Source organism: Vombatus ursinus, unplaced genomic scaffold (genome assembly GCF_900497805.2).
Source record: "Vombatus ursinus unplaced genomic scaffold, bare-nosed wombat genome assembly UNPS02014841.1, whole genome shotgun sequence".
Classification (NCBI taxonomy): Eukaryota; Metazoa; Chordata; class Mammalia; order Diprotodontia; family Vombatidae; genus Vombatus; species Vombatus ursinus.
In genome coordinates this window covers 22383890-22407030 of record NW_020954619.1, presented here as the reverse complement: position 1 = coordinate 22407030, position 23141 = coordinate 22383890, and the positions used below count along the sequence as shown (strand labels likewise).

Below are 23141 nucleotides of genomic sequence, written 5' to 3'. Positions count from 1 at the left end.
ATGGCCTCCTCCTCCACCATACCTCAGCTACACAGTGGGTCATACTCTTGGCCTTGCCACAGCCCACAAGTGTTCCACTTTCATATTCGTGAACTCTGAAATTCCTTTCATCTTACCATAATTTCTTATCACCCATATTCATCCTCATAATGACCTCCATTCCCTCTACTCCTCATCCCTTTCCCAGGCCAACACTTTTGTACTGGGTAGACTCACTTCCCTTCACTATCTCAACTCCTTGGTTAACCAACTCAACTCTACACTATCCCCCACCCTCAATTCCCTTGCCCCCTTGATCTAATAACTATTAGACTTTGTCCAAAGCTGGATTACTCTCTCTATCTGTCTCCTTTGCTCCTATTCATGTACAACTGACTAAAGCTACATGAAACCACAAAACTGTTGACTGAGCCTACTACAATTTTCTATTGTCCCCTCTCAACTGGGCCTTCATAGCATCTAGGAAAATATTACATTCCTCCCTTATTGATTCACTATCCCACACTCCCCAGAAGCTGTTTCAAACCTTCCCATCTCTCCTCAAGCCTCTCATGGCACACCCTCTCCCTTCGCTTTCAGATGAGGACCGTAATTCTTACTTCACTGAAGAACTTAAGATCATTCATGGAGAGTTCTCCCTTCTTCCCTCCTCCTCATCTCACTTCACTCAGATATCTTCCTATACTCTCTCTTCCTTTACTCCAGTCTTATATGTAGAGATTACCTTTCCCCTTCACAAGGACTCCCTTTTAACTGCCCTTTCACTGTGGCTCTCCTACCACTTTCATTGTCTGCACCAGGCCCACTCCAGGTTACTTGCCACTTCTTAATCTCATCTAGACCTTTTCTCTGTTGCCCCTGGGCCACCCCAGGCTATTTACCACAGTTTAATCCCATCCCTAATCCCTGTGAGATCTTCTCACTGCCTTTTGTTATATATAAATACCAATCTTACCCCCATTAAATTTCAAATATCCCCTAAGAATCTCTCCAGCTCCTATTGGCATCACAATAGCAGATTCACTAGAAATCTTACTATCCTACTGGTGTTACAATAACACCTCCCCACTTTGACTGAAAGAAGGCTTAAGTGGTCAAATTCTTTCAAGGCAGACTGGCCCTGTACCCCTACATTTCAGGGTTCCCAGCACCCCAAACCATAACTACCAGCATTATTCCTATCATATGGCTGTTATGAGAGCCATAATGCATATGCCAATATTGTAGACCACCTACTATATGCAATGACACTAGTACAAATTAAGTATCCCCCCCTTGGAGTTCTGAAGAGAGAAGGGTCATTTACCACTGAGAAAGGACAAAAGTAACTGGGGAAAGCTGTATAGAGGAAACATTTTATAGAACTGGAAGAAACCATAGAGAGTATCTAGAACAGGGTTCTTAGCACTTTTGGTGTCATGGCTCCTTTTAGCAGTCTGGTGAGGCCTATGGATCCCTTCTCAGAATAATATTTTTAGATGCATAAAATAAAACACATAATATTATTAAAGAAGCCAATTATATTGAAACACAGTTCTGAAAATATTTTAAAAACAGATTTGTGGGACTCTGGGTTAAGAACCCCAGATCTAGTACATCTTTCTCATCCCACCATTGAGGAAATTGAAGTGGAAAAGTGAAGAGATGTGCTCAAGAACATACAACTAATAAGTGACTGAGCCAGGACTCAAGCCTAGGGTGTTTGGCTCCACACCCAACATTCTTTCCACTACCCCAACTTTCATCCAGCAAGCTTTTCTCAGTGTACATAAATCTTGTTGATATCTCCAAAAAAATGGGCAGGATTTCAAAAGGTTGAAAGGCGCGGGAGAACAAGGAAGAGGGAGTTGGGAGCAAATTCCCTAGGCCAAAGGGAATCATCTGAGTTTTCCCATCCTACTGATCTCCTAGGCTTCATCACTGTCTCCAGTAACTCATCTTCCTGAGTCATCTCTAAAAGTCATACCTCCCCAGTTACCCCTGTGGCCCTAGGATCCCTCCCTCCTTTTGACTGGAGAGAGTGGAGGACAGATGTCAGAAAGCTCTTCTCAGAGTCTCCATTAGATCTTCATCATACCCTTCCCCACCCCCTTTTCAGCTTTTTTGTAAGTGATTTCTTCAGTCATTAGACTGTCAGCTTCTCAAGGTCAGGGACTGCCTTTTGCCTTTCTTTGTGTTCCTAACACTTAGCACAGTGCCTGGCACATAGTCAGCACTTCATAAAAGTTTGCCAACTGACTGAGTTAGTTGGGCATGGAAATGGAGGAAATAATAACACCAAATTTTCTTTAAATACAAAGAACAACAATACATTCACGGACAGATACACCTCTTCAAAATTATTGCTCAAAATTATTCAAGGCCATCCAGTCCAACTCATGCTTAAACAAGGATCCCCTCTACAACATATCTGACAATCATCAGTTTTTGATTAAAGTCCTCCAATGAAGCAGAGACCATTACTTCCCAGGTCAATCCATTCAACTTATGGATAATTCTAATTGTTCCAAAGTTTGAGATTTTTTCCCCCTCCGTTATTGTTGATGCTGTTATTGTTGTTGTTGTTGTTCAGTCATTTCAGTCATTTCTGACTCTTCATAACCCCTTTTGGGGTTTTCTTGGTAAAGATACTAGAGTGGTTTGCCATTTCCTTCTCCAGTTCATTTTACAGGTGAGGAAACTGAGGCAAACAGAGTTAAGTGACTTACCCAGGTCACACAGCTAGGAAGTGTCTGAGTCCAGATTTGAATTCATAAAGATGAGTCTTCCTGATTCCAAGCCCAGTGCTTTATCCACTGTGCCACCTAGCTGCTCCTTATCAAACCTTAATTTTCTTCTTTCATTTCCTGCTTAATGTTCCAGGGTTGTTCTTTGGGGATGAGTATAATCCCTACACCAGTCCTTCAAACAGTTGGAGATAGTAATTATGTTCTCTCTAAGTCTTCTCTTCTCCAAGTTAAACACTCCTAGTTCTTTCAAATCACACTCATGCGGCGGGAACATGAGACCCTTAACCATTCTGGTTGCCCTACTCTAGATTCTCTTGAAATTACCAATTTTGTTCCTAAAATATGATGCTAGGAACAGAACACATTATTCCCTGTGTGATGTGACCACAGAGGACCATCATATCCCTCGACAGAGCAGTTAGTTAGATTAGCTTTGCACTCGCCACATCACAAAATTGATTATAGTGAGCTTTATTATGTATTTTGAGAAGAGAAATTTATAATTTTCATATTAATTGATATGATATGTGTAATGAATATACTAATAATTTAGTTCTATTAAGAGCTGCCTCTCTGGCTTGGGAGTTAGAGCTCACAATGCAGCTTAAACTAATTAATCAAAACCCTGACAATGCTCACAATCACTGGATCTTAAGTGAAGCGAATCAAAGATGACAGAACCTGTTCCCTTCACAGAACTCTGGCTCAGTACTCTAGGGAGGTGGTCAGGATCCCCAAAGACTTGACTCCAGAACTGTTGTATTGTGGGACCTATGGACTTCCCGTGGGAAACCACTAAATGTTTGTAATCCACCTTCCCCCCTCCTTCCCCACTTATGATTTAAATATATAACCTGTGCTTTTACTTCAGCTGAAAGAATATTCCTCTCTCTGAAACTGATTAAACCACTTGATTCCTGGCACTCCTGTCTCTGGGCCTGCTTTGTGCAGCTCCTAGCATTCTCAGGTTAGAGATTGGCTCAGTAAAAATCTTGTCTATGGGGTAGCTAGGTGGCACAGTGGATCAAGTACTGTCCCTGGAGTCAGGAGGACCTGAGTTCAAATCCAGCCTCAGATACATAACACTCACTAGCTGTGTGACCCTGGGCAAGTCATTTAACCCCACTGCCTAGCCAAAAAAAAAAAAAATCTTGTCCACAATATTAAACCACTAGATCTTTGTCAGATGAATTGCTATATAACCAAGTCTTCTCTATCTTACATTTATAAAGTTGATTTTTTGAACCCCCAAATAAAACTTCACATTCATCCATATTACATTTTATCTTATAGATTCAGCTCAATGTTCTAGCCAGCCAAGTATCTTGTAGGATCTGAATGATGTTGTCTAATGTGTTAGAAACTCACTCTACCTTCCCCCCATGCCCACCACTGACCCCTAATCAGCTTTGAATCGTCTGAAATTTTACTTTTTTTTTTTTTGATGAGGCAATTGGGGATTGAGTGACTTGCCCAGGGTCACACAGCTAGTAAGTATCAAGTATCTGAGGCTGGATTTGAACTCTGGTCTTCCTGACTCCAAGGCCAGAGCTCTATGCACTGCACCATCTAGCTGGCCCCCATCTGAAATTTTAAAAAGGAGGCCATGTAGTCCTTTCTCCAAGATACCTTGAGGGGCACCTACGTGGTAAAGTGGATAGAGTGCTGGCCCTGGAGTCACAAAGACCTGCATTCAAATCTGGCCTCAGACACTTACTAGCTACATGACTCTGGGCATGTCACTTGACCTCTGTCTGTCTCCATTTCCTCAACTGTAAAATAGGATGATAATAATAGCACCTGCTTCACAGAGTTGTTGTGAGGATTAAATGAGATAATATTTGTGAAGTGCTCTTGTCCAACTCTTTGTGACCCCATTTGGGGTTTTCTTGGCAAAGATACTAGAATGATTTACCATTTCCTTCTCCACTTCATTTTACAGATAAGAAAACAGGGTTAAGTGACTTGTTCAACATCACACAGCAAGTAAGTGTCTGAGGCCAGATTCGAACTTAAGAAGATGAGTCTTCCTGGCTCCAGGCCCTGCATTCATACCTGCACATAGTAGGTGCTTAATACATGCTTGTTACTTTCCTTTTCCCACTTTCCCCAAGTTAATAATAAAATGCATTGAACATTTGGCTCTTGGCATGGAACCAAGCACAAATCCCTGAGGGACTCCATGGGAGACTCCCTTTCAATATCAATCCCAACTATTTGGGTCCAGAAATTTAACCAGTTCCAGATCCATCTAATTGTACTACCCTCTTGCTCACAACTCTCCAGCTTTTCCAAAAGAATAGCAATGGATCTGTTTCCTTATTTGTAAAATGATGAATTGTCCCTTCCAGTCTTAGATATTATAATACCTATATGAAGCAGTAATCACTTCTACACTATCTCCAAAAACTGGCCACCCCAGGCAAGATCAGAGGTCCCTCATACTCATTAGTGAATGTATGTGAACATTCTTTAAATAATCTAAATGTTCTTAATGGTGAACCACCATGGGTTAATTATTAGAATTCCTTTCCTTACATTTGACCTAAGCCAAGAGCTTGCTCTTTGAGAATCCCAAAGGGCTTTTCACCCTTTCATCACCAGAGGGAAAAGAATTTGCCACAAAAGGAGTATATGACCTGAGGTTCACATTAGCACAGTGTAGGCTGAGCCAAGAAAAGAACTGAATTCCTGTTATCTTCTATGAGACCATGCTCTTTAACTTTTATAAATTATTAAGATACAACTTTCAGCTATAATCAACTTGCAGTAGCTGGCCGCAGTTTTTAAAATGTGAACTTCCTGATAGAACACAGTCTCCTGAAAAACTCAGCAGGGGAAAGGGTAGTACAAAGGAATCAGAAAAATAGGAGTTAGAAGACTTGCTTTGACACTAGGTTACTTTGACCTTGGGCGAATCTCCTTCCTTCACTGAACCTCAGTTTCTTCTTCTGTAAAGTGAAGGAATTAGACTAGGTGATCTCTAAGATGGGCAAGTAAGCTGCAAAGCTTATTTCCAGCTTTAAAATTTTGTGATTCTATGCTTTATCCCTAAGTTCTACAGATTTCTATTCTTTTTGGACCTTTACAAACTGAAAAGGCATCTTCTTAGAAAGGTTTAGGGCAGGGTTTCTTAAGCTTTTTGTGGCTTATGGAACCCATGGGCAATCTAATGAAGCCTAAAGACCCTTTCTCAGAAGAATGTTTTTAAGTGCATAAAATAAAATACATAGGATTACAAAGAAGCCAAAGATTAGTGAAAATAAAGATTTTTTTTTCCCATCCAAGTTCACTGAAATCTAATAATGGACCCCTGTGGACTCCAGATTGAAAGCCCAGATTTGGAATGAATCTTGCCTAGAGGCAGGTAATTGGGCAAGCTGGCCCCTTAGGGTTAGACTACACCCAAACTTTCAGCCTATTTTGCCATGTCTTATCTAATCCCTTAATAATAGCTAATAAAAATTAAATTAAAGAAAAAATAATAGCTAATATTTATATAACCTTCATTATGTGTCAGATACTATATTAAGCACTTTACAATTATTATTTCATTTGATTTTCACAACAACTCTGGAAGGTAGGTGCTATTATCCCAATTTTACATATGAGGAAACTGAGGCAAACAGATTAAATTTAAGACTTGTCCAGGGTCACACAGCTAAGAAGTATATGAGGCCAAATTTGAACTCAGTACTCTATCCACTGCATCACCTAGCTGCCCGTAGTTAACTCAACCTGGCTCTTAGGATCAAAATAACAGGGTCAACAAACCAGGCTTTCTGGAAACTTCTCCCAGTGGGTGGGGGTTTAGGTTTGTTGTTTTAAAACTTTAGCTACGACCCTATTGATGAAGTCTTTCATCATGTTCGGCCTACAGTCCCCACTCAATGTTATGGGGTGGGGATGCTGATGGCACACCCCATGCACAGCCTTCCAGTTTTGTGAGTCATTTTGTTTCCCCAGCTCTGGAATGATCATCTGGTCTCCACATAATACCTCCTCCTTCTTGACACTTAATGTCTTCACTATGTTTATGTAAGTAGTCAGGGTGACACATCCAATTTTACTAACTGAGAAACTGAGGTTGAACCAGGGAGAGAGGGATCTAGAAAGAAAATTACTTGTCCACAGACACCTAAAGGGCAGTGAAGACAAAAAATGAACCCAGATGCCATGATTTGAGCCACTATTACCCAAACTGGAGAAGAGCCTTGGATAAAAGGGTGAAGAAGTAAAAAGGTACTTCCCTGGCACTTCCTCCCTTTGTCCTCTGGCCTCCACTTTCTTTACCTGTCTTCTCTTATTTTAGAAGTGACAAGGCTCTCCGAACTAGGCTCAGACAACAGGCCCACAATCCTTTATTGAACAAACATTCAAAGTCTTGACAGATCACTCAGAATTACAAGAGCTTGTCTTTCTATGGCATAACCAAGAACCCAGGGTCCTCCCTCACACCTCATACCATGGTGAAACATAAAAGGATTTCAATCTTATATTTTTAAAAGTATGTTAAAAAAAAGTTTCATGTAGGGTCTTATTTTTAACATTTAAATTTGTTTATAATCAAGGCATGTGGTATAATAACCTAGTCTCTCCCCTGATATCCTTGAAGACAAGATGGAGCAATGTCAACCAAGCCCATGTGTTCATATCTCTTGCATTCTTACCCCTTCTTTCCACTCACGCAGCTACTGCCTGACCTCAGGCCCTCATCCCCTAAATTACTATGCTAGCTTCCTGATTGGTTTCCTTACCTCAAGTCTCTCCCCACTCCAATCCATGCTACACACTACTGCCAAAGAAATTTTCATAAAATACAGATCTGACCGTGTGACTCTACTAAATCAATTCTAGTGGCTCCCTATTGACTAGGGAAAAAATGTGAGCTCCATTTAGCTTTCAAAACTATACAATATAGCTTTAACCTATCCTCCCAATCTCATTGAGCATAAATCCCCCACCTGCTCTCCACAATCCAGCCAAACTGGCCTTCTCTCCATTCTTCCTACATAATACTCCACCCTCTGCCTCTGATCTACTGTACTAGCTGTCCTACATGCCCGAGATGCAGACCCTACTTCCCTTCCCCTTGTAGACTTTCTCCTCCTTCAAGTTGCAGCACAAGTATCATCTTCTACACGAGCCTTTACTGATTCTCTCAACCTCTATTTCCCTTCTTCCCAAACTACCTTATATTAATTACTTTTAAGTCCACAAGCATTTGTGCGTTTATACATATATGTGTGTGTGTATATATACATATATATATTATATACATATGTGTCTGTGTGTGTACAGTTGTTCAGTCAATTCAGTTATGTTCGACTCTTTGTGACTCCATGGACCATATTTGGCAAAGGTATTGGAGTATCTCGCCATTTCCTTCTCCAGTAGATTAAGGCAAACAGTGGTTAAGAGACTTGTCCAGGATCACACACCAGATTTGAACTCAGGTCTTCCTGATTCCAGGCCCAGTCCTCTATCCACTGATTTAAGATCATCATAGATAGAATTGTTTCATTGTTTGTAATTTTATCCCTAGCACCTAAATAATACACATACTTGATTGATTGATCAATTGATATTAATAAATATTGTTAACCTGGAGGAAGGTCCATAGTGGAGAGTCCCAGGGATCTCTCCTCGTCCTTACTCTGTGCAACACTTTTATCAGTAACTTGGACAATAGCATAAAAGATGAGATGGTTGTTACATTTGCAGATGACAGGAAACTGGGAAGGACAGTGCACATAGGCTGGCATCCCAGAAAGAGGCTGACAAAACTCCAAAGACAGGCCAAAACTAATGAGATCACACATGTCCCTATTAAATTTAAAATCTTGAATGATCAATTTCCCATGTACAAGATAGAAAAGACAATGCTGGAATACACGTGAAAAAGATCTGAGGATTTTTGTGGATTGAAAGCTCATTATGTGTCAACAATGTGACAAGGTAATTCCAAAAAGTGAATACTATTCTAGGTAGCAGTGAAAAGCACAGGATCTCCATATATACCAAATATTTCTAGCAGTATTTTTCATGATAGCAAAGAATTGGGAATAAAGTAGATGTCCACCAGCCAGGTAATGACTAAACCAATTGTGGTACACAAATATAATGGAATATTATGTAATAAATACAAAGAAGCATGGAAATATCTACCTATCCTCATGCAGAGGGAAGGAATCAGAGCCAAGAAAACAATATACACAATGAGTACAACAATATAAATGGAAAGAAAAAACACACAAACTCATAAACAATAATAAATGTTGCATGAACATGCATGCTTTACAAAGAACAAAACTGGCTCACAAGAAGAGATGTGAGAGAGAAAAAACCCATGTCACCCCTTTGCAGAAGTGTGAAGTCTACAAATGTACATGGTGCATATTTTCAGATTTTTTTTCAATGTATTGATCAGTTTTGCTGATTTTTTTCTTTTTTTTTCTTTTCTTTCTTTTTTTGTTATTGTTAAAGATATCATTTGTTATATAGGATTGCTCTCTGAGAGGGGAAGGAATACTGGGAGAAATCATGGTGATGTAAAAAGACATCAATTAAAAACTTACATTAAAAGAGAAAAGCATAATTTCCAGAGGGAAGGACTAAGAACAAAAGTAGAAGGTCAGATAATGGATCACATAAAGGAAACACTTCTAACAATTAGTTATTCAACAATAGAACAGCCTGCTTCATAAAGTAGTGAGCCTTTTGTACCTAGAACTATTTAAAAAGAGACTACTTACCCATCTGTTAAAGATAAAGATTCCTGTCTACAGTGAAGAGTTATGCTAGATGGCTCCTAAGACCCTTTTCAGGTCTGTGATTCCATAGCATTGTCACTCATGCTCACACATCTCTCCTCCTTTTCCACAAGTCAGCTAATTCAACAAGCATTTCCCAAAGCTGGAATATTCTTTGTAGAAGGCAGAAGAGAGGACCTGACCTGGTTCCTTCATCCTAATTGGAGAGATATGAGGGAAAAATATGAACGGGAAGCATGAAGACAAAGAATAGTTAAAACAAAAAAGAAAGAAATTCAAGTTACTACTCAGTAAAACACAAGATTTGGTACCTTAAAGAATAAATGTTGAAGGAGTTTAGAAGGAAGAGATTGTTGTGGGTTGAAGTAATCCAGGAACATTTCAAGAGGCCCTCCTCAATCAGACCTTGAAAATTAATGTGACGATAGTACATAGTATGTAAGAAGGAGAGTAGACAGACAGGGTTAGGGGAGAAACAAGATAAGCAAGGACATGGAGACAGAAATAAGCATGTTGGAATTGGAGAGAGGAAAGACAGAAGACATATTTATCCCAACTGGACAAAAGCATTTACCTTAGACAGTAGTAGAAGATAAGGTTAGATGGGTAAACTGAGGTCAGATAATGGAAGACCTTGAATGACAAGCTGAGGATTTTTTAACTTGATCAACAAAGAGCCAGAGAGCAAGACAACTAAGCTATACTGTCAAAATCTTTCTCTGGCTCATGTTTGGTCTCTTTCTATAGACCATTCGTCTTCCTCTCTCCCCATCTCTTTCTTCCTTCAATTTAGTCTTTAATTTTTCTGTTTTTTTCATCTTCTTCCTCTTTCTCTCTTTTCTTGATTTCCTCCCCATTTTCTGGCTCTTTGCTCTGAGTGCAAATTATTTTATTATTCCTTGGCATTCACTGATTGTCCCCCATGCCTGAAATGCACTTCTTCCTCATATCCACTTCTTAGAATCCTCTGTTTCCTTCAAAACTCAACTCAAGCACTACTATGAGTCCTTTCTTGATTCCCACCCCCAGATGCTTGTTTATGTCTCTCCCCAAAAAATTATCTTGTATTTATTCTTTATATATTTTTGTGTGTATGTATAACACACACAAAGTAATAATAATAATACCTAATATTTATATAGTGCTTCCTCTGTGCCAAGCACTGTGCCAGGCAAGCTTTTTACGATTATTATCTCTTCTGATCCTCACAAGATCAAGAGTAGGTGCTATTTTACAGATAAGGAAACTGAGGCAAACAGAGGTTTTTTTTAAATGACTTGCCCAGGATCACACAGCTAGTAAGTTTTTGAAGCTGAATTTGTATGTACATACATACACAAAAATGTATACACATACACAAATACATGTATATATACATGGTGTCTTCCCTGGTACAATGTATGTTGTGGCTATCAAATACCCGCATATGTCTATGTATATACATATATATATATAATATATATATGTAGCACTTTGCAAATTTAAAAAAATACAAAGACTGAAAAAAAGAATGTCTCTTAGATCTAAGAACAGGATGGTGGGAAATGACAGAATCAAAGATCTAGGTAAATTAGAAGCCATTTAATTCAACTCCTTCATTTTTCACATGAAAAAAAAAATTGAGGCCCAGAGGAATTCAGTGACTTGCTCAAGGTTACATAAGGTATAGATTATAGAGGCAGGATTTGAACCATGACTCTGAATCCCACTCTGAATCCACTATCCCATTTGGGGAGGGACTGAGTCAAGAAAAGACTGTGGTTCTGGTTACCTGTTGGGAACAGCCTCCTTCTATATTGTTTGAGTGAAAGGGAAAGGTTCCTTTTCACTTCATTTTTATTCTTGTATCCCCTCTATAGCATGACATAGTGAACAGAGAGCCAGCCTTGAAGCCTGGAAGACCTGGATTCAAATCCTGCTTCTGACACATACTAGCTGTGTATCAGACCAAACACTTGACACTTACTAGCTGTGTGACCCTGGGCAAGTCACTTAACCCCATTGCCTAAAAAGAAAAAAAAATACATTAAAAAAAAAAAAGCCTTTCCACATACCAGCTGTGTGACCCTGGACCTTAGAGCACTGAACCTTTCAGCTCTCTGGGTAAATCTCTAGGACAATAAACTACAGAGAGAATGATAACCCACATTGATAGAGGGAGTTTCTCAACCAGAAGTTCCCTATACCAATGAAATCACAGGTTTAATCCCTATTCCTATCCCTATCTCTTAGCATAGGCCTGGCACATGTTATCGTTTAGTTGTTTTTCAGTCATGTCCAACCTTTCATGACCGCATTTGAGATTTTCTTGACAAAGATACTGGAGTGGTTTGCCATTTCCTTCTCCAACTCATTTTACAGATGAAAAAAACTGAGGCAAACAGTGTTAAGTGACTTGTCCAGGGTCACACGACTGCTAAGCATCTGAAGCTAGATTCGAACTCATGAAGATAACTCTTCGTGATTCCAAGCCCAGTGCTTTATTCACTGTGGCACCTAGCTGCCCCTGGCACAGAGCAAACATTTAATAAATGCTTGTTGATTATCTCTGTGCCCTAACTAGTATCAAAGTCATAAAACATTAGAGCTGAAATGAAACTCAAACACCACCTAGTCCAACTTGCTTCTTTTAGAGATGAGGAAGGTGCAGCTAGGTGGCACAGTGTATAGAAAGAGTGCCAGGCCCAAAGTTGAGAAGGTTCATTTTTCTGAGTTCAAATCTGGCCTCAGACACTTACTAGCTGTGTTACCCTGGGCAAGTCACTTGACCCTGTTTGCCTCAGTTTTTTCATCTGTAAAATGAACTGGAGAAGGAAATGGCAAACCACTCCAGTATCTTTGCCAAGAAAACCCCAAATGGGGTCACAAAGAATTGGATACAACTAAACAACAAAACATAAGAGATGAGGAAACTGAAGTTCAGGGAGGAGAAGACACTTGATCCAGGTAATACAGAATGTAAATAGAAAAGCTAAAATTTGAACACTTTTTTACTCCATGTCCAATGCTCTTTCCACAATATAGTAAAAAGAGCTCTGCACTTGGACATGAAGTCAGAAAGACTTGGTTTTGAATCCCTCCCCTGAAACTTATTCCCTATGTGACTTCAGGCAAATTTATTTTAACCTCTCAGAATCTCAGTTTCCTCACATGAAAAATGGGAATATCTGCAGAACCTACTTCAGAGAGCTATTGTGAGTCTCAATTGAGATAATACACACATAGTATAATATAAATGTCATCTACTATTATGCCTTGCTGTTTAAAGATAGCAATAAAGACAACTCATGTTCATTTAACATATTAGTAAGCCCTGACCAATTCTGCATCACAGGCATCAAGGGTCATGACACCAGAACACTTCTGAAGAAGGGCTAGCAGTGCTTTTATATCCACAATTATGTCATGGCTCAAAACAGAGCAAATCTATCAAAAGGGAATTCCTGTATGTTGAAGAAGTTGTGGGAAAATTGGAACACTAATGCATTATTGGTGAAGTTGTGAAAACATTCTGGAGAATAATTTGGAACTATTCCGAAAGGGCTATAACCTTTGACCCAACAATACCACTTCTAGGTTTGTATCCCAAAGAGGTCATAAATTGGGAAAAGGACCCACATGTACAAAAATATTTATAGCAGCTCTTTTTGTGGTGGCAAAGAATTGGAAATTGAGGGGATGACCATCAACTGGGGAATGGCTGAACAAGTTGTGGTATATGAATGTAATGGGATACTATTGTTCCATAAGAAATGACGAGCAGGCAGACCTCAGAAAAACCTGGAAAAACTTATGTGAACTGATGCTGTGTGAAGTGAGCAGAACCAGGAGAATATTGTACATAGTAACAGCAATATTGTAAGATGACTAACTTTGATAAACTTGGCTCTTCTCAGCAATGCAAGAATCTAAGACAATTCCAAAAGACTCATGATGGAAAATGCTATCCATATCCAGAGAAAGAACTATGGAGTTTGAATGCAGATCAAAGAATACTATTTTCTCTTTTTTTGGTGTTGTTTCTTCTTTCTCATGGTTTTTTCCTTTGGTTCTAATTCTTTTCAATATGACTAATGTGGAAATATGTCTAGTATGATTGTACATGTGTAACTCATATCAGATTGCATGCCATCTTGGGGACTGGAGAGCAGAGGGAGGGGGAGAAAATTTAGAACTCAAAATCTTATAGAAGTGAATGTTGAAAACTAAAAACAAATAAATAAATAAAATTTTTAAAATAAATTTTTTTTAAAAAGAAGAAGGGGAATTCCTGGAATGGAGCCTATTGTCAAGATATTGATTTTGCCTTTCTTCTTTCTCCCTTTAAGTAATTTGATCTTTTCTTCAAACAATATAGAAAGAGCCTATGGCCAACAGGTAATCTGGAACCACAGCCTTTTCTTGGCCCAGTTATGAGAAGTTCTCAAAAAAGAACAATCCTGAATAGCAAATATGAAGTATGTGGCACAACTCTGGCCTTGGAGTCAGGATGACCTCAGTTCCAATCTGGCCATAGACACTGAGTAACTGTGTGACCCTGGGCAAGTCACTTAACTGTATTCTGCCTCAGTTTTCTCATCTGTAAAATGGGGATAACAATAGCACCTGCCTCCCAAAGTTGTTGTGAGAATGAAATGGGATAATATTTGTAAAACATTTCACAAACTTTAATATTATATCAATGATAGTTAATAGTATCATCATCATTATTATTACACAAGATACGTCCCTCCCCTGTTAAATGAGAGTTGGACTAGAGAGCCTGTGGGGCCCCTTCCAACTCTAAAGAAATGATTCTATGATCCCATTGAGAATGTTTGCATAGAGTGAGAGGTGAGAGAGAGAAATGAAGAGAAAGAAAAAATGAGAGGAATCGATTACTCACAAAACAGTAAAGATTTATAGCCAAAAGAGAACTTAGGATCATAAATTCAGAGCTGGAAGGGACCTTAGAGGAGCTTTTTAAGGGCAGCTAGACTCCTCTTCCTGAGTTCAAATCTAGCTTCAGACACTTCCCAGCTGTGTGACTTTGGGTAAGTCACTTAACTCTGTTTGCCTCAGTTTCCTCATCTGTAAAATGAGCTGGAGAAGGAAAGGGCAAACCACTCCAGTATCTTTGCCAAGAAAACTCCAAATGGAGTCAAACATGACTGAACAACAGAGGAGATTTAGTCTAATCTTGCCATCTTATAGAAGAGGAAACTTAGGCCCAGAAAAGCAAGGTCATAAGGTAACACATAGCAGAGCCTAGATCCAAATAAAGACCCTTTGACTCCAAATTCATTTCTCTGTCCAATGTTAATAATAATAATATATATAGTGCTTTGAAGTTTTGCAAAGTACTTTACATGCATTATCTCATCTGATCCTTACAGCAGCCCTGTGAGGTAGGTTCTATTATTAACTGCATTTTACAGATGACAAACCGGAGGCTGAGAAAGATTATGTAATTTGCTCAGAGTCACAGGACTTCTAAGTGTCTGAGGCAGGATTCAGAGTCAGGTTTTCTTGAATACAACTCCAGGACTCTATCCTCTGTCACTTAACTGTCTATTACCTGCATACCTCCTAGCAGCCAGTATACCCCACTATCTAGTTCAACCCTCTAACTTTGTGGTTGTTGTTGTTCAGTTGTTTCAGTCATGTGCATCTCTTTGTGGCCCCATTTGGATCAAAGATACTAGAATGGTTTGTCATTTCCTTCTCCAGCTCATTTTACAGATGAGGAATCGAGGCAAACAGGATTAAATGACTTGCCCAAGATCACACAGCTAGTGTCTGAGGTTAGATTTGAAGTCGTCTTCCTGACTTCAGGCCTAGTGCTCTATCCACTTCGCCACCTAGCTGCCCTCCCCCTAACTTTACAGATATGGAAACAGAGGCCAAGGATAGTATGAATGATTTGTCCATTATCACACAAATAGAACAAAAGCAGATCAAGAATTCAAATCTACCTCCTCCAACACCAAATTGCAGTTCTCTGTTCCTGAACCTGGTCCCAGTGCTTCTGAACTCTTCTCACTCCCACCCTATCTTAAACTTTCACCAACAAAGGTCCCTGTGGGTAGAAGACCACAGGAGAGAGGGAAGGGCATCTCACACCAAAGTGTTTCCTTCTAATACTTCTAATTCTCAGACCTGTGGCTCTCAAGACAAATTTTCTCCCAGCATCTTCCACCCCAAAGTCTCAACGACAATGTCAAAGCAACAACAAACTTATCTGGATGTGTTGAAACTCTTGTGGCTTCTCCTACCCAAAGTTCTTGATGCCCTACTAAAAGTATCACCAAAGTGGCAAAATCTGGGACAGTCTCTTAAGACATTCCCAGTAGCATGCCATCACAATCATATACCACAACTTGTTCAGTCATTCCCCAATTGATAGGCATGCTGGCAATTTCCAGTTCTTTGCCACCACAAAAATAGCTGCTATAAATATTGTAGAATATATAGATTATTTTCCTTTTTCCCTAATCTTCTTTGGAAATAGACCTAGTAATGATATTGCTGGGTCAAAGGATATAGGTTTAATAACTCTTTGGGCATAATTCCAGATAGAATACTGTGGTATAAGAAATGATGAGCTCAGTGACCTTAGAAAAACATAGACAGACTTGCACGAAATAATGAAGAGTGAAATGAGCTGAACCAAGAGAACATTGTATATAGTAACAGCAGTATTTTTTTAAGAACAACTTTGAGCGAATAAAATCATTTTGACTATTACAAATACCCAAATTAACTACAAAGGACATATGAAGGAAGACACTGCATCCAGAGAAAGAATTAATAAATAGAAATATGTATAGAATAATTTTACATTTATATACATATTTGTGTCTAATGGTTGTCATCTCTAGGGCAAGGGGAGGGAGAAAAGGGGAAAAAAAAGAAATTTACTTGATAATTTTATATTTAAAAGAAATAGCAAGTTGTACATAATTGATTTGCAGTTTCATGTGTAATCATTGTTTTTTTAATTATACTATATTATAAAAAATGCTATTTTACTCAATAAATTAAAAATTAAAAAAAAAGAAATAAAAGAAAAAAAGACATTTCCAGAGTCCAGTGTCTCTATGGCAAGGGCCTGGGAACTGAAGGTTGACAGTATGAAAAAGATTTTAAGAGAACAATGTGATATAGCCATCAAAAAAAAAAAACAAAAAAAAACTAAAGTTATTTTAGGCTACCCAGAGAAGCATGGAATTTAGAACAAGAGAGGCAATACTAGGGAAAGGAAGAGAACAAGTTTTTATTAAGGTCCTACTATGTGCTAGGTACTATACAAATATTTTCTTATTGGATCTTTGCAACAAAATTGGGGAGTAGATGCTATTATTATCCTTATTTTACAGTTGGGGAAACTGAGGCAGAGAGAGGCTAATTGACTTGTGCAGGTTACACAGTTGGTTAGTGTCTAAGGCCAGATTTAAACTCAGGTCTTCCCAACTCCAGATTCAGTACTTTATTCACGACACTACCTAGCTAGTCAGAGCACATCTGGAATTACTATGTTCAGTTCCAGGCATCACATTTTAGAAAGGAAATTGATAACCCAAAGCACCTGCAGACTTGAATGGCAAGAAGACTGGAGACTAGGCTATAAGAAGGTGTGTTGAAGAAGCTAAGAATGTGAATTCTGAAGAAGACAGGACTTAAAAGAACAGAATAGCCATCACCAAACATTAAGTGTAGTTACATGAAAGAAGAGTGCTTGGCCCCAGAGAACAGAACCAGGAGAAATGGCTGGAAGCTACAGAAAGGTCAATATAGGTTAAGGAAGAACTTCTCCCTCACCGGTAGAGCTATTCAAAAGCAGAATGCCTTTGCCCCAAGTAATAGGTACGTCTTCAAACAGAGGCTGGATGAGCCCTTGTCTAATATTGTAGAAGGGATTCCACTCAGAATCTCAGCCCACTCAGGCTAGGCCAGATGAGCTCAGAAATCATCTACCATGCCAAGCACTTTGCAAACCTTAAAGTGCTATACAAATGTCAGCAAATGGTGATGTTGCTGTCACTGCTAATGTTATTATTCAACTCTAACTTTAAGAGTTAAGAGAAGAAAGGGGCAGGGTTCAGGATAAATATAGCCCCATGTGCCAGCCCTGTCTAAAGACTGCCATGTACCATCCCTGACCTAAGGGAGAATCCTGAGGTTGAACCAAGGCTAGAGGCTGGATTAGTGGTTATAGTAATGAGAGACAGACAAGGGACAAAGCCCAGAAAGGACATTCTCATGACAAAGAAAAGAACAGATAATCATCAGGGGGAGACAAGGGCAGGAAAACTATATGGGAGCTTTCAGGGTAAAGAAGAATGTCAAAAGAATGAATATACAGGGAAAAGCAGGCAGTGGAATGAGGTATTCAAAAATGCTAAAAAAAAAAAAAAAAAAAAAAAAAAAGCACCGTAAGATTTCTTCAGTCCTAATTGGGTTTAAGAGCAGTTGTTCAGTTGTTTCTCATCATGTCTGACTCCTTGTGACTCCATTTGGGTTTTCTTGGCAAAGATACTGAAGTGGTTTGCCATTTCCTTCTCCAGCTCACTTTTTTACAGATGAATAAACTGAGGAAAACCAGGTTAAGTGACTTGCCCAGGATCACACAGCTAGTAAGTGTCTAGATTCAGTTTTGAACTCAGGGAAATGAGTCTTCCTGACTCTAGGCCCAGCTCATTATCCGCTGTACCACCTAGCAGAGGTGAACAATAATCAGACCACTACAGAACCAGAATAACGGTGTATGCAGTAATAGAAATATTGTAACAATGATCAATTGTGACTTAGCTACTCTGATCAATACAATAATCCAAGACAAAAGGACTCATGATGAAAAATGCTATTCACCTGTGCTGTGTCGCAAAGAGACAACTGATGAATTCTGAGTGCAGAATGAAGCATACTTTTTTTTTTAATTTTAGTTTTTTCTTTTAGGCAGTTGGGGTTAAGTGACTTGCCCAGGGTCACACAGCTAGTAAGTGTCAAGTGTTTGGTCTGAGGCCAGATTTGAATTCAGGTCCTCCTGACTTCAGAGCCGGTGCTCTATCTACTGTTCCATCTAGCTGCCCATACAGTTAGTAAGTTTAAGAGACAGGATTAGAACCCAGGTCTTCTGACTCTCAAGTCAGGACTCTTAACACTATACATATATATACTCTATATATACTATACTTAATACTATACATATATATGTTTAATACTATATGTGTGTGTGTGTGTGTGTGTGTGTGTATATATATATATATATATATATAAGCAAGTGGGGAGAAGGTCGTGTGTGTGGTTCAAAGGGAAGCAAGAATAAACATCTCTAGCATCTCTTCCCTCCACCTTCTCCAAGGAAGACTGATTCCAGGAGACTGGGGCTAAAGGCTGCCCATTCTGCTCTCCTCAGAGCAAGAGGATAACTGGTTAGAATTATATCCATCTGCTCCCTTAAATGTTATTAGCCTAGGGGATAAAATTCTTAGGTTCAAGCTAAATCCCTGATTGCTTTTCCTTATTGAGGAAGGAAGACCTCAGGCTTCATATATAAGGCTTGATCCTTCCCACCAAATATCAATTCCACAATGAACACACAAAGCAAATAGCAAATAAATCCACTTATCCAAGTCAGTAGCAAAAAAGAAACCAGAGAAAGTATATATAGAAGACTATACACCAGACAATATAGATTAAACCGGTGCCAACACTAAGCTACCATAAGTGCTAAAAGGTTGGTGGAAGGGAGGGAAATGTGGATGTTTGAGAGAATAAAAAAATTTAGAACAGCTGCTCTCATTGCCTCCTCAGCACTTGTCTTGTGTGTTGTAGTAGGTGCTCAATAAATTCTTGTGAGACTTTATCATATTGGATTGGATTGGATTAGATTAGATGTTATGAGAGTAAAATAGGATTGTTTAACAGTAGCAAGGACCCAGTTGAAATTATAAGCTGTGAGCTATGAATTTGTTCTCTAGTGATTCTCACTAGCCTGGGAGACGGAGCAGAGAAATGAGCGGTGGGAGTTTACCAGGTATAAAAGGACTTGTGGGGTGGGAACAGCAGGTCAGGAAGATAAGACATTCTAGAAAAGAGAGCATAGCATGGCGAGACAATAAAGTGACAAGCGGAAGGATCAAGGCTCAGTATGGAAGCATGAGAATTCAGTTGGGCTGGGTGAATAAGAATTAGTTTGGAGAAAATAAGGAGGGCAAAGAGAAAGTAAGAGAATTGGAAGGTTAAGAAGCTGTGATCAAAGAGAATGATAATATTCTATTTTTTAAAGTTGCTACAACACTGATAGATGGTGAGCTCGCATTTCTATGACACTTTTCAAAGTGCTTTTCTCACAACAACCCTATGCAATAGGCAAAGCAGATATTATTGTCTCCATTTTGCAACTAAAGAAACTGAGGCTCAGAGAGAGATGAAGTGACTTGTCCCAGGCCATGTGTTGGAGGTGGAATTTGAACCTATGTCTTTTGACTCCAAATCCTACTTCCTTCTGCTATAAAAAGATGCTTAAATGGGCTGTTCATAGAATAGTTTATTCAGTTTCCCCCCACTCCTATCTTCACATCTCCATATTATTCCTAACAACACACAGATGGCTTTTGATAGTTTACATGTAAAAATATTTTTCTACGCACAGATAGAAGAGCCATTGAGATTCTACCCCACTTCCCCAATTACCTTCTCAGTCTTTACTTGTGCCAATCCTCAGACTCCCAATAGCCTCCTAAGCCACAAAGAGGGGCCTCCAGCCTCAGGAAGATGAAGGGCCCCCCAGTGGGCCCTGGGGACTACTGAGAAGCCAATTTGTCAGGCCCTCAATTAAAACTAATTCCTAAACCAAGGATAGATTTTGGCCCACTGGGACTCTTGATCCAAATCTCCCCTCCTCCCCCAACTCCCAACCCAACTACCAGAATAGACAGCAATTTGCCAAGGAGGTGGTAGGACAAAAGCCAGAATCAACATGATGACCTCAATGTCAACTGATGATAATGACAAGAAACAAGGGCACTGATAACTATCAATGCATGAAGACACAGTATTTGACTCCAGTCATCTGGGTGTGACTCAATCTTTGCATTTCTTCCCCCACAGCGATTTTCTATTGGCTCTAACAGTTGCTTCACCTAGCATCCAATTAGCAAACTCACACTAGGAGCTCGGAAGACCTTTTGAAGAGCCGGAGAAAAGTCAACTGGGTCACCAAGATTAGAAATGAAAATGTATGACTTCAAACCCCAACAAGAATTTCTATTGTCTGAAGACATTTTTAGACAAAGGTAAAAATGCATAGAAAATAACAACCAGGCACAATTTGTCTTTCTTTATTTTTCCACTGTGGAGGAGGAGTCCAAAGAGTATCATTGAACATTTTTTTAAAATGCACAGAACAGATGAGAAAGAAGGCAGGAAAGAAACACAGATAAGCATGAAAGCTTTGAAAGTTATATGTTAAATATACATACATACATGTATATACACACATATTTTAATATGGAGTATATATTTGCATGTATATGTGTGTATGTATGTATATATTATATATTATGATTGCATATATTTGTGTGTATATGTGTGTATGTATATTTGTGTGTGTATATATGTGTATTTAAAAAGAAAAACAAGCTGTACATAATAGGGTTTTGTGGTTTCATGCACAAGTCTCTTTTTTCTGTTATATTTAGTATAAGGAAATGCTAGTTATGTTTTTGTCATTTGTTATTAAGTCATTTTTGAATTTTACAAATGAACCATTTATTGTTTGTAAAAAAAAAAAGGTGCAAAAGTTTTGCAAATAAAGTGAACTGCTGGAGATCTCTTAAAAGGTTAGGACAGTGAGTACACATTTCAATATTTAAAAGTAGCTTTCAAGTTCCCTAAGCAAAAAAATCATTTTATACCTAGAAGCTATTTACTGACTCGAGGTATTTCTCCACTGGAGATAAATTCCTCCAGTGGGGTGGAATAGAAAAATCACAGATTTCCAAGTAAAAATTACAGGTCTTCAAGTAAAACACCTGAGTTCAACCAGTTTCTGCAACTTACTAGTCATGCGTCCTGAGGCAATAACTTTTCTGTCTCTGGGCCTCAGTTTCTTTTTCCACAAAATGAAGACAGGGGATCAGATTGTCTCAAGGTCCTTTGCAACTCTAAAATCTATATTCCTAGGTCATCTCCTAGAGGAAAACTCATTGGTCTAAAGTCCCAAATTGAAGTTCCAGTTCTGACATAGTAGCCAGGTGGCCCTGACAAGTGACTAGTCTTCTCTCATCCTTAATTTTCTTGTGGGTAGAATAATAATAATATTACCTTCACTACTCACCTCACAAAGTTGAGCTTGTCTCCAACAGGCTCCTTCTCAGCCATACTCCATGGGGTGTGCTCCAATCCATAGACACACACATACTATCACTCAGTCAGTCAATAAGCATTTATTAAGCACCTTCTATATGACAGACACTGCCCTAAGAGTAGGGAATACAAAGACAAAAGACAGTCCCTGCTCTCAAGTAGTCTAATGGGGAAGACAATGTAAATAACCATATACAAAACATTGATATATAGGATAAAATGGAATTTATCTCAGAGGGAAGACAATGAGATTATGGAGAACCAGGAACAACTTCCGGCAGAAGGTGGAACTTCAGCTGAGATTTGAAAGAAACCATTGTAGAGATGATGAAGGACACATTGAAAATGTGAAAATGCCCAAAGTTGGGAGAGGGGAGTGCCTTGTGCAAAAAACAGCCAGGAGGCCAGTGCCACTGGGAGTAAGGTGTAAGAAGACTGGAAAAGTAGGAAAGGACTAGGTGATAAAAGATTTTGAACACCAAATAGAAGATTTAAAATTTCATCCATGAGCTGATGGAGTTTATTGAATTGAGGAGAGGGTGTGATATGGGAAGACCTATGCTTTAGGAAGATCATACAACTGGGTGGAGAATGGATTGGAGTGGGGAAAGACTGGAGGCAGGCAGACCCACCAATCAGCAGACTATTGCAATAGCCTAGGCTCAAGGTGATGAAGGCCTGCCCTAGAGTGGTGGCCAGGTCAGAGGAGAGAAGGGGGCTCACTTTCCAGATGTTAAGTAAAGTACTATTCTTTCCCCCAATAGAATTCAAGCACCTTGAGGACAATAACTGTTTCATTGTCTTTCTAACCCCAGTGCTTAGAATACTGCCTATCAACATATTAAGTGCACAATAAATTCTTGTTGACTGATATCGATTCACTAAACTTGTGGAAAGACCAAGGAAACTTCCAGTCAGCATTTTCTTTGGGAATCCAAAACAGCCAGCTGCCTCTTTGTTGACTACTTTGTAGGAGTTCTAACTTCTGAAGTAAAATCTCCTTTTTGAAACAAAAACTTCTAAAAGAATTTTGGGGGGAAATCCAGGCCTGTGGTTTCATTGGTAAGCTCCCAGTAAGGAAACTCCCTTTGTTGGGGCAGATTCACAGCAGTTCTGCCGCATTTAGAACTGGGGAGGGGGCACAGAAATTTATTAGCCATACTGTGAAGTGCTACCCTTTCAGTGTATTGTTTTTCTAGTTCTACTTATTTCACTCTGCAACAGTTCAGAGAATTCTTTCCATGCTTCTCTGTCTCATGGGGGGGTGGGAAGTGGAACCAAGGAGCCC

The 23141-nt window shown here is 39.2% G+C and overlaps 1 long non-coding RNA gene across 2 annotated transcripts in view; it reads left to right on the top strand.

Annotated features, from left to right (window-relative positions):
- Positions 1–4753: 4753 nt before the first annotated feature.
- LOC114026692 overlaps positions 4754–23141 on the top strand; it is a 24897-nt gene continuing 6509 nt past the window's right edge. The window contains exons 1-2 of one of the 2 annotated variants that reach the window (XR_003567142.1): positions 4754–4793; positions 20597–20781. This is a non-coding gene — a long non-coding RNA (uncharacterized LOC114026692). Of the gene's footprint in view, positions 4798–20596; positions 20782–23141 lie in introns of both variants that reach the window. The other variant, XR_003567143.1, reaches the window with a different exon arrangement.